This window comes from Tasmannia lanceolata, unplaced genomic scaffold (genome assembly GCF_043159265.1).
Source record: "Tasmannia lanceolata isolate RefF3 unplaced genomic scaffold, GAP_Taslan_0.1 ptg000008l, whole genome shotgun sequence".
NCBI classification, from domain to species: domain Eukaryota; kingdom Viridiplantae; phylum Streptophyta; class Magnoliopsida; order Canellales; family Winteraceae; genus Tasmannia; species Tasmannia lanceolata.
The window spans coordinates 16529876-16542597 of NW_027518685.1; positions in this window are offsets into that span (position 1 = coordinate 16529876).

Below are 12722 nucleotides of genomic sequence, written 5' to 3' on the forward strand. Positions count from 1 at the left end.
CGGGTCTGGTTGAGCTTTTGCTAAAAAAATGAATAGGAATCAACTCGAACCCCACCTGATTTTAAGGTAAAAGCTTAACCCGAATTCCCAAAAATCAACCCGAGTTGCACCTCTAGTCAAAAAGGAGGACATACATTGGATTTATCTAGAATTACCTCTTAGAAAATAGTGGAATAGAATTACAGTAGCGTTTGGTTGCACAACATAGACTCAGAAATTAGGGGAATAAGTCGGGGTGTCATTACCAATATAAAGAGTGAAGAGAGAGAAGACAGAAAAAAATGATCAATTCTTAAGATTTTTCAACTAAAATTCTATCTTTTTTTTTTAGAATTTGATTTGGAAGTGAGTAAAAGGGGACATGAATGATAGGCAGACATGTAATAATTACCTAGGAAACATGTCTACTCTTAGGAATTCCATGTAATATTAGCACCCAAACAAGGAATGGTATTTGAAATTCCTTCAAAATGCTAACGACTACAGAGACAATGTGGGCATTTTTTCTTTCCGCCCACGATTTCTATCTGCTTTATTTTTTTAATAATTTAATCGACTTTACTTATCTTCAAGGATTTGCACAATTACAGTTAGTACATTTTTCTTTTCTTTTTGGAAAAATGACAAAAAAAACCCCCTCTTTTGCACGAATATTAAGAAAGCAGTAGTGATTTGAAAATGACCAAAGAAGAGTGCTTTTTCCTGTTCATGGATTTTGAGGACGAAAATGTCTTTCACCTTTTTTCAATCACATCTATTATTTTATTATTACTTTTTGAGACTTACCTCTCTCTTCCTTTTTAATCACATCTATTATTTTATTATTACTTTTTGCAAGACAAATTTCAACCGCTATTAAAGGGTTTTTTTTTTTTTTTTTTGAGTTTTGCAAAACCAATTTCAACCACTATGTAGGGGTTTTGTTACGGTTTTGCAAATGTGAACCACTATTTAGGATTTTGCAAAACCAATTGGAACCACTATTTAGTGTTCTGTTAAGGTTTTTCTGTGTGGAGAACTACTATTGAGAACCCTAGTGGTTAAGAGTATTCAAATAGAGGTTGAAAGTTCTTAAATAGTGGTTCAATTTATAAAATAGTAGTTTATAGTTTTGAAATAGTAGTTTCCAGTGAGGAGTTAGTGGTTGAAATCTTGAATTATTGGTTGAAATTGGTTCAAAGTGTGTGTCCATAGTGGTCGGAATAGGTGTAATAGTGACAAATAACTGGTTGAAATATGTAATTAGTGGTTGAACGTGTCTATTTAGTGGTTGAAAATGTGATTAGTGGTTGTAAGTGTCTGTTTGAACCACCAATATGTAATTAGTGGTTCAAAGATCTATAATATTCAAGTAGTGGTTGAAAATGAGAAAGCAGGTGTAATATTGTGGTTAACAGTTACAAGTTAGTAGTTAAAAATGTCTATTTAGTGGTTGAAACTCTGTATTTAGTGGTTTTAACTCTGTATTTAGTGGTTGAAAGTGTCCAAATAGTTCATAAACTCTGTAATTATTGTTTGGAATGTAGTTGAATTCTATAATTAGTGGTTGAAAAATGTCTTTTTAGTGATTCAAATTGTCTATAGTGTGTAAATAGTGGTTAAAATGTGAAATAAGGTGGTTGAAATCTGTTTTAGTGCTTCAAAGTGTCCAAATAGTAGTTGAACTCTGTAATTATTGTTTGAAATATGGTCGAAATCTATAATTACTTGTTAAAAGTGTCTTTTTTAGTGTTTATACAGTGTGTAAATAATGGATGATAATTCACAACCAGGTGTAATAGTGGTTGAAATCTTCTATTTAGTGGCTGAAAGTGTCAAACTAGTGGTTGAACTCTGTAATTATTATTTGTAATTGGTTAAGAGTTACTATAGTGGTCTTAATAGGTGTAATAGTGGTTTATAGTGATAAATTAGTAGTTGAAATATGTAATTAGTGGTTGAAAGTGTCAATGTAGTGATCCGAAGTGTCGAAATACATGTGCAAACTGTGTATAATGAGAAATTTATGGTTGGAATCTGTAATTAGTGGTTGAAAGTGGTAGTAGTGGCTTATTGGTTGAAATTTGTAATTAGTGGTTGAAAGTGTCTATATTTTATTATCTTTAGTATGCATCTACTCCGGTATAATATATGTTCACATACTACAATGGTTTTGTTTCTGCAGAGAAGGGCGAAGTAAGTAAAGCTACACTGACACTATGGTGAGTAACTATGACTTCAGCTCGTACATTTATTCATTCATTAGCGATTTTTTGTAAGTGTTTACGCTTTTACGATAATGCATTTCTGTGCAGGCTATTTATCTTTCATCTAGATGTTATCCTTCCTTTTCTCACGACTGCATACAGTCCAACTTTGGAAAGAGCATGAAGATTTGATAAAAAAGTAGCCCATTTGGACATTTGGTCAAACTAGAAGGTGTCGAACTGCACAAAAAACTTATGATCGTTTTAGTGCGGTGTTGGCAAAAATAACTTAGGGTGTTTAGAATAGGTGGTGTGATACTAGTGGTTCGAAGTTAGGGATGTGACATAAATTTTAGGGTTAAGTATGGTAGGCGAAAGATGTAGATATAAGTGCATTTCAAGTGGATGGACCTGCTCAACGACCCATTTAAAAAAACCAGTAATGTAAACTAATTTCAACTGGTCCCTACAACTTTGAAATCTCTTCAGTTCTAACTTCATGTAGTCTTCATTTCTTGCAGCTTTGATTGTAGGCTATTTGTTATGAAGGAAATGGAATGCCTGAGCAGATATGAAAGTTTTGACTTCGTGCATGCTGATATTACTGCTATGAGAAGAACTCTACTCGATGAATTCTTAGAGGGCGTGTATGGGCGTGTCAATATATACGACTTTGCCAACATTGTACATGAAAGGAAAATTTGAATGTCGTTGATTGTTTTCTACAATTGAATGTACATGGAAGGAACATATGAATGACCACTTTAATTTCTGTAATTGTTCTCTGTAATTGAATCTACATGGATGGAACAATATGAATGGCCACTTTAATGTCTTTAATTATTTTCTGTAATTGAATATACGTAGAAGGAAAAGTTCATTGTTTTCTTACATGTTCAAAATTTGGGCGTGTCAATATATAGCTTTGTATGATTTGGGCGACTCAAAAGGCTTTTACTTATTATGATATGCAACATAAGGTTCGAAGTCGACTTTAGAGTAGATTTTAAGCAAAACAGTAGTTTCAGAGTCGACTCAGGTTCATTTTCTTTTGAAATTGACTTTTGAGGCGCCTTGCAACGTTTCTGTTCAATTTTTAAACAAAACAGAAGTTTCGAAGTCAAAGCTTAAGTTGACTTTCGGTTGTTTTTTTTTTTTAACAACAACCTACACCTATAAACTACTATTGCTAGAGTTGGAACCACTATTTATACCCTCTAAACCACTATTTATACTTAGAAAACACTATATAAACACATGAACCACTATTCCAACACTCCTGAACCACTATTTAAGTAGGTGAAATTCAATCCAATGAACCAATTTAAACTAGATGGAATCGAATCCAATGAATCACTTTTTACAATCCTGAATTATTATTTATATTATTTTAACCACTACGTACACCCATGAACCACTGATGGTAGAGTTGGACACTGTTTATATCCTCTGAACAACTATTTACACCTAAGAAACATTATATAAACACATGAACCGCTATTCGAATACTGTGAACCACCATTCCAACTCTCCTGAACCACATTCAAGTAAATGGAATTCAATCCAATGAACCAATTTTAACTAGATGGAATTCGATCCAATGAATCACTTTTTACAACCCTGAACTACTATTTATATTGTTTTAACCACTACGTACACCCATGAACCACTGATGGTAGAGTTGGAACCACTATTTATTCCTTATGAACCACTATTTACACAGTTTTAACCACTATTTACACTTAGGAAACACTATGTAAACACATGAACCACTATTCGAACACTATTAACCACTATTCCAACACTCATGAGTTACTAATGAAAAAGGTATGAGGTAAAAGGTTGAACAAGAAAGCTGAAAATGAGAAGACAAAAAGATGAGAGAAATGATATTCCCCCGACCTCCCCCTTTACAGATACAATCCCTCCTTTAAATGTTATCTGTTAACTTTCAAAGGTAAGAAAAAACGTTAAAGGGGGTGAATTTATCATCAAGTGGTGAACCATTCTCATGGAAAACGTTAAAGGGGGGGATTTTATCCATCAAAGGGCGTGGAAATATCATTTCCCAAAAATAAAAATGATTAAGTCTTACTTTTAGCCTAGGATTTGTGACTGGCAAGAAACCTGGTGGAATGGGCAGGAGGCGCATTTCTGTCCTCGCAAATATATGAACAGTATAAAGTACTCTTTTTTTGTCCTTTTCACAACACCACAAGAAAGGGCTTTTTTTTAGTCATTTTCTTTTCTTTTTTTTCGTTTTTCCTGCTATGTAAGGACTAATGACTATTTATTAACTTTTCTTTAGGAAATCAATCACCTAAAAAATATAAAAAAATCAGCCACTGTATATCGGATACAACATTTTCAAGGAATAAAGGAAATTGATATTCGCTTCATCCTATTCCCTCTTTTGTCAACAATTGAGCCTTTCTGTAATATACCTCTTAAAAAAAACCTATCTCAGTAAAACACTGCGGGAAAATTTCTGTAATGATCAATCTTTAAAATCAAATGCATGAGTGAGCGTTAGCCTACTTGAGCCCATTGACAATGACAAGTGTAGATCACTATTGTTAGGCTCAATTATTAGTGTTATTTTTTGGGCCTCAGGTGTGCCACATTGACGGAATCGAGCCCATAGATCCAACGGCTAGCACAATTCCCACAGTTTGCCACCTTACCGACCTTTATTAGATGATCATAACCCTTGATCTAGCAAGCCAACGTTTAGGGTTTTACCAAGAAAAGTTAGGATGTTGTTTCTTGTAAGCCTAAATCTGTATACTTTATTATTCTAGTAATAAAGGGTTGTTTCTTGTAGGCCTTAATCTGTATACTTTATTATTCTAGTAATATAGGGGTGCGCTTTCTTTCTCCTAGTTGTTATATTTTCATTTTAGAACGTGTGTTTGTTGGATGCTTAGGATCATTGTTAGGCCTAAAATCGGTAACAGGTTATGGTAGGACTGGGTGGTCCGGGCTAACGAGCCACGGCTGAATGGCTGGTTGAGTCCTGCGCTGCACAGAGTACAGACAAGAAAGAAAAGGGTCAGAGGACCAACCCGGAGTGATACTCCGGACGGGTGCTTCGACACTCAAGTCAGTATGAGCAGGAGTGTAGAGCAATGTCAGAGCAAAAAGCTTAGAGTTTTGGTTCTCAGATTTTCAGGACCCTCACCTTAGAACAAGTGAAGGCTATTTATAGTGATTCTGAGCCACCTGTCTAAGACAGGTGGTAGTTGTGAGCCAGGTGGTGGCCTCTGTATGGACCAGGTTTCATGCCTAAGGAGGGCAGGTGGAGGTCCCTGATTGGTCCAGGTGTCACACCTAGGGGAGACAGGTGTTGGCCTTCCAACGGTCCTTGTGAGGGCCACGTGCCAGAAGCTAATTGGATGCTGAGTTCGGACCCCTCAGTGCTGAGTCCGGATTGCTGAGTCCGGATTCCCTCAGTGCTGAGTCCGGACCCTATCAGTTGAGTCCGGACTCCCTCAGTGCTGAGTCCGGACCCTATCAGTTGCCCCCTGGTTCTTCAAGCCATGAAAGTGGCTAGAAGAAGCAAAGAGAAGGTAAAGACAGCGTCGGGCCGGCCTTAAGACCTCCAGGCAGCTGAGGCCGGGCTCAGACTCAGCTAGGAGAAATAGTGGCTGGACAGGAGACTCCTGGCGCCCTGGCCTGGCCTTGGCGTTTAGCCTGAAGGAGTACGGCCGGGCAGAAGGCATTCGACTATCCAGCATGGCTGAATTTTTGACCAGGGGCCTGGGCGGCCAGGGGTCCTGGACGTCCTTGGTTCAGGAAGTCCTGGGGTCCTGCTCGGCTAAGGCTGTGAACGGCCAGCCGGGCAGGTCTTTACTGGTGAAACTTTTTGTCGCCTAGCGCTTTTGTCGTCTAGCGAACGCGCCATATCCTGTCCGGACAGCCGGACAGGTCTCTTGTCTTTTGAATTATCCTGTCCGGACAGCCGGACAGGTCTTTTATCCTCTTGAATCATCCTGTCCGGACAGCCGGACAGGTCTTTTGTCGCCTAGCGCTTTTGTCGCCTAGCGAACGCGTCGTATCCTGTCCGGACAGACGGACAGGTCTTTTGTCGTCCAGCGCTTTTGTCGTCTAGCGAACGCGCCATATCCAGTCCGGACAGCCGGACAGGTCTCTTGTCTTTTGAATTATCCTGTCCGGACAGCCGGACAGGTCTTTTGTCGCCTAGCGCTTTTGTCGCCTAGCGAACGCGCCATATCCTGTCCGGACAGCCGGACAGGTCTTTTGTCGTCTAGCGCTTTTGTCGTCTAGCGAACGCGCCATATCCTGTCCGGACAGACGGACAGGTCTTTTGTCGTCTAGCGCTTTTGTCGTCTAGCGAACGCGCCATATCCTGTCCGGACAGCCGGACAGGTCTTTCGAATGCCCCATATCCTGTCCGGACAGCCGGACAGGTCTTTGTCTTTCGAATGCCCCATATCCTGTCCGGACAGCCGGACAGGTCTTTTGTCTTCTGGCGCTTTGGGACCTGTGCCTTGTATTTAATGCAGGCGGCGCATTTAATGCGAGCGGCGCATTTAATGCGAGCGGCGCATTTAATGCGGAAGGCGACGTGGCGCACTCCGGCTGGCGGAAATGGGCGGGATTTTTCCCGCTCTTCCCAGCTTCTCTATAAATACAGGAGTTTACTCTTCATTTCTTACTTTTCATCTTTTACTCTCCTCCTCTTCTGTTCGGCTGCTCAAGTTTTCTGCCCGCTTCGGATCAGTGAGCCCGGAGGTCCTCGTCCAACACTCCAGTTCGGTAATCTTTTTTAGCTTTTAGCCTTTCTTTCTTCTTTTTTTTTCTTTTTATGTCTAGCACTAGTTCGGAGACGGACTCCAGTTCAAGGGAGTCCGGTTCGACCAGTACCGCATCGGGGTCCGAGGCATCAGAGAGGGCGGTTCCGGCCTCACCTATAGTGGAGGCCGGTGTTGAGGGCGAAGAGCTAGTGATCATAATAGACGAGGAGAGCGGTGAGGAAATGAGTGTGGACTTAGACACAATCCCGGCCTGTGGGGACGGACCGGATCGGGTAGAAACCGGCGACGATGATGAGGACGTCGAAGTGGCAGTCCCTCAATCGTCGCGCATGCCAGTCGAGGTGATAGCGGAGGCACAGATGGAAGCCAACCCGCAGTATAACATCGGGGCCCTATACGAGGTGAACCATCTGTGGCCGAACAGGCTTCAGATCGTCAGGGACAAATACTGTATTCCTAGCCGGTACATTCTGAGGGCGGCTGTCGAAGGGGATCGGGCCAGCAACGATAGCGCAGACCTCTGCGTGTATGAGGAGGCCTTCCGGGCCGGGCTTAGGCTCCCCTTCCACCCCTTCTTTGCGGATGCACTGAATTACTACGGGCTGGCAGTTACACAGGTCGTCCCGAACTCTTGGAGGACACTGATCGGCTTCTTGTACCTTCTTGAAGTCCGGCTCCGTAGGAACCCCACAGTGCCCGTCTTCAGGATGTGTGCGCACCTGAAGAGGCATAAGGACGGCGGCTGGATCTACATTAGCCAGAGGCCTGAAATGAAAATGATCACTGGGATACCTTCTTCCATTCACACATGGAAGAACAGGTTCTTCTATGTAAAGGACACCGCGCCGGGCTCGCAGTGGCCGTTCTCATTACAATGGAGAACGCCAGACACTCGCCGCCTTAGTAAAAAACCAGCTCTCGAAGACTATGACCATATGACCTTCGCTCTGATCAAAGAAGAGCTCAAGCGAGGTCCAGTTCACTGCTCAGAGTTCGAAGAGGAGGCCGAGCTGGTCGCACTCGGGGTCAGCCGTGCGACGCCGGCACGTACGTAGACACTATAGGATAGCATTTATTTTTCTGAAGTATTTTTCAACTTTCATATTGCTGACTGCGCTCCGTTCTCTTTTGCAGAAATGGTGAAGCAGATGTCCCTCTTGGACAGAATCAAGCAGTCTTCGGGCGCGTCCCCAGCGCAGGAGCAGCCCCAACCAAAGGGCAAGAAGAGGAAGGTGCCGGAGTCGACCCCGCCGATGGTCGCGCTGGCTAAGCCTCTTAAAAGCAGCCGGGCGACGCATAAGCTTGCCCTTTCTAGCCGGGCAGACACCGCGGGTCAGAGCTCCAAGTCCGGAGCGGCGACGGGGTCAAAGCACGGCGGGGCAGTACTGGGTATGCCGGCTACGGCAACGGTTGGAGGCGACAACGTCTTCCGCCCGAACTGGGCCGTGCAGAAAACGGACACCGGCCTGGGGGATACCCGGGTGGCCGCAGAGTTGATGTACAAGGGTGTCCTCGCCCGCGACCGGCTAGCAGTCGAAAAAGAGGTGCCGGAGACCTGCGAAGCGGCAATCAGCTCCGCCCTCTATCAACTCCAGGTGTACTCAAGGGATATGGCCAAGAAGCGATATCTCTTCTCTGAGACGATCACAAGGATCGAGTCCGAAAAGGCCCAGCTCCAGAAGGAGAACGGCGAGCTCAATGAAGCCGTCCAGATCAAAGAGGCCGAGCTCAACAGCTTACAGGACGAGCTGCAGAGGGTAAAAAACCGGGCCGTGCAGGATCTCCTGAGTGCGGCTGAGAGGGCCGGAAGGAAGGAAAAGGCGGCCGTGGAGGCGGCCGTGAAGGAAACTGAGGAGAGGAAGGAGGCCCAGCACTTCGACTTAGGCCTCCAGGCCTACAGGGCGGGTTTCCTTCTCTGCTCCGAGCAGGTGAAGAGGATTCACCCCGGCATCTCCTTGGACGGGCTAACCGTCCCGTATGCACCTCCAGAGGACGAGGAAGATGAGGAGGAAGACGAACCGGACTCCTCCCGGCCTATTGAGGTGGATGCGGAGGTGACTGTGGCCGCCGTCTCCTCGGCGGAGGGTGGCGAGCTCGCAGCCCTCACTCCCGAAGGGGTCGTCACCGAGGTGGTGGCCGACGAGGAGGCCTGAGCAGCAGCCTTCTTTCTTTTTTGTTTGCACAGTCGGTAACGCCTATTCTTTGTAAGCCAGCTCGGCGAAGAGAGCAATTTTGTAATGCGAATATGAATACTGAATACAAATACATTTTTTGTTAAACTGTCTGTACAGTATTCTTATTTTTTTGTACGTATTATTTCTGTGCTTCATCGAGAACCGAGCTGGGAATATTTGAAGTTGGTTTCCACCACGGGCATCCTGGCTGGAACTGATCTCCAAGCCACTAGGACGAGCCGGAGTGCACCACTGCTGCTCGCCCTAAGTCTGAGAGAACCGAGCTGGAAGCTTGGTACTCAAACACTTAGGAAATATTTGGAGGTGGTTTCCACTGCGGGCGTCCTGGCTGGAACTGATCTCCAAGCCACTAGGATGAGCCGGAGTGCACCACTGCTGCTCGCCCTAAGTCTGAGAGAACCGAGCTGGAAGCTTGGTACTCAAACACTTAGGAAATATTTGGAGGTGGTTTCCACTGCGGGCGTCCTGGCTGGAACTGATCTCCAAGCCACTAGGATGAGCCGGAGTGCACCACTGCTGCTCGTCCTAAGTCTGCGAGAGCCGAGCTGGAAGCTTGGTACTCAAACACTTAGGAAATATTTGGAGGTGGTTTCCACTGCGGGCGTCCTGGCTGGAACTGATCTCCAAGCCACTAGGATGAGCCGGAGTGCACCACTGCTGCTCGTCCTAAGTCTGCGAGAGCCGAGCTGGAAGCTTGGTACTCAAACACTTAGGAAATATTTGGAGGTGGTTTCCACTGCGGGCGTCCTGGCTGGAACTGATCTCCAAGCCACTAGGATGAGCCGGAGTGCACCACTGCTGCTCGTCCTAAGTCTGCGAGAGCCGAGCTGGAAGCTTGGTACTCAAACACTTAGGAAATATTTGGAGGTGGTTTCCACTGCGGGCGTCCTGGCTGGAACTGATCTCCAAGCCACTAGGATGAGCCGGAGTGCACCACTGCTGCTCGTCCTAAGTCTGCGAGAGCCGAGCTGGAAGCTTGGTACTCAAACACTTAGGAAATATTTGGAGGTGGTTTCCACTGCGGGCGTCCTGGCTGGAACTGATCTCCAAGCCACTAGGATGAGCCGGAGTGCACCACTGCTGCTCGTCCTAAGTCTGCGAGAGCCGAGCTGGAAGCTTGGTACTCAAACACTTAGGAAATATTTGGAGGTGGTTTCCACTGCGGGCGTCCTGGCTGGAACTGATCTCCAAGCCACTAGGATGAGCCGGAGTGCACCACTGCTGCTATATACTGATGGCTAAATGAGTTACTCAAAGAGGGACAATTATTTGGGAAACTTATTTTATTCATTACAGAATTTGGATGATTACAGCAGTTCTTTACAAGCCTATGAAGGCAAACAAAATTACTGATAGTAGATCCGAAGATTTCTAGAATTCCAAGCATGTGGCAGTATCTGTTCGTCGAGGGACTCTAACCGATAGCTTCCTGGGCGGATGACTTCCTTGACGCGGTACGGTCCTTCCCAGGTCGGAGAGAGCTTGCCCACGCTTCTTGGCTGGGAAACGGAGGCTTTCCTCAGGACTAGGTGGCCAGCGCGGAATTCTCTTGGTCGGATCTTGACGTCATAATATCTGGATACTTTCTGCTTATAGGCCGCCGACCTGATCTGAGATTCCTCACGGACTTCTTCAAGCAAGTCAAGGTTGGCACGGAGTCCGTCCCCGTTGAGCTGCTCACTGAAATGGACGATCCTTGGGGAGGGGGCGCCGATGTCAACCGGGATCACTGCTTCTGTTCCGAAGGAGAGATTAAAAGGCGACTCGCCTGTGGCCGTACGCGGAGTAGTCCGATACGCCCAGAGCACATGATACAGTTCATCTGCCCAACGCCCGGCCTTGCCATCTAGTCTCTTCTTTATCCCCTGCAAGAGGGTTCTGTTCGTCACCTCTGTCTGCCCATTCGTCTGAGGATGTGCCACAGATGTGAATCTTTGCTCTATGTGCAGGTCAGAACAAAACTTTCGGAAGTTCCTCGAGTCGAACTGCTTGCCATTGTCCGTTATGAGGACCCGGGGGATTCCAAACCTGCACACCACCGATTTCCAGAAGAAGTTCTGTACATTCTGCTCTGTGATCCTGGCCAGAGGCTCTGCTTCTACCCATTTGGTGAAATAATCAATGGCGACAACGACGAACTCACGGCCTGCTGAGGCCGGCGGAAAGGGGCCCAGAATATCCATCCCCCATACTGCGAAGGGAAGAGGACTGATGATCGGGGCCATCGGAACGGGTGGCTGGTGGACGGCTGGAGAGAACTTCTGGCACTTCTCACACTTTTTCACAAGGCTCAGCGCGTCCTTCCTCAGCGTAGGCCAGTACAGACCTCTCAGGAGGATTTTGATGGCCAGGGCCTTGCCCCCGAGGTGCTCTCCGCAGATTCCTTCATGGGTTTCCTGCAGGGCTAACAAGGCATCACTGGGGCGAAGACACTTCAGATACGGGAGGGTATACGACCTCTTGTATAGAGTCTCGCCATCCAGTGAAAACCTCGCTGCCCTCTGCACGACCTTACGGGCTTCCTTTCTCTCTCCCGGGAGCTCTCCGCTGCGCAGATACCTGATTATCTCATCCATCCAGCACGGTTCATCGTCAATCTGCATCACCACGAAGGAGTGGGCGTCGATACTGGACCTCTTCAGGAACTCCATGCGAATTTCCCTGAGGGCGGTGTAACCTGAGGCTGCGAGCTTTGATAGCACATCTGCCTTTACATTCTCTGCTCGGGGGATTCTGACGACCTCAAAGCTCTTGAAATGAACGGCAAGACTGCGAACCCTCCCCAGGTACTTGATCATTCGCTCTTCACGGGCTTCATATACTCCCTGGATCTGACAGACGACGAGCTGTGAATCGCAGTACGCCTTTAGCCTCTGAGCACGGGTCTGCACAGCAAGATTCATCCCGGCGATGAGCGCTTCATATTCTGCTTCATTATTGGACGCACGGAAACCGAACCTCAAGGCATAGTTCAGGACGAAGTCCTCTGGTCCAGTGAGAACTAGCCCTGCACCACACCCTGTCTTGTTCGATGACCCGTCCACGTAAACTTCCCAGAGCGGCTCTTCATCAAAAACTGGGTGCGGGATGACGGTCTCAGGCCCGGGGGGCGGTGATGCTCTGGAAACGTCCCGAGGATCTGGCACGGCCAGCTCTGCTTCTGGAGATGGAACTGCTACTAGCCCGGGGTCTGGGTCCGGAACTGTGCACTCGGCTATGAAGTCAGCGAGGATCTGAGCTTTGATCGCCGGCCTGGGTAGGAACCTGATATCAAACTCACTGAGCTCCACGGCCCACTTGACAAGCCGGCCCGAAGTGTCTGGCCGGTGGAGGATCTGTCTGAGAGGCTGTCCTGTCAGGACCTTGATTGTGTGTGCCTGGAAGTACGGCCTTAGCTTCCGGGCCGCCGTAATGAGGGCGCACACGAGCTTCTCTACTCTCTGATATCTGGTCTCTGCATCATGGAGGACCTTACTAACATAGTAGATCGGCTTTTGCTGATTAGATTCTTCTTTGACCAGTACTGCTGCAACCGCCAAGGGTCCCGCTGAGAGGTACAGAAT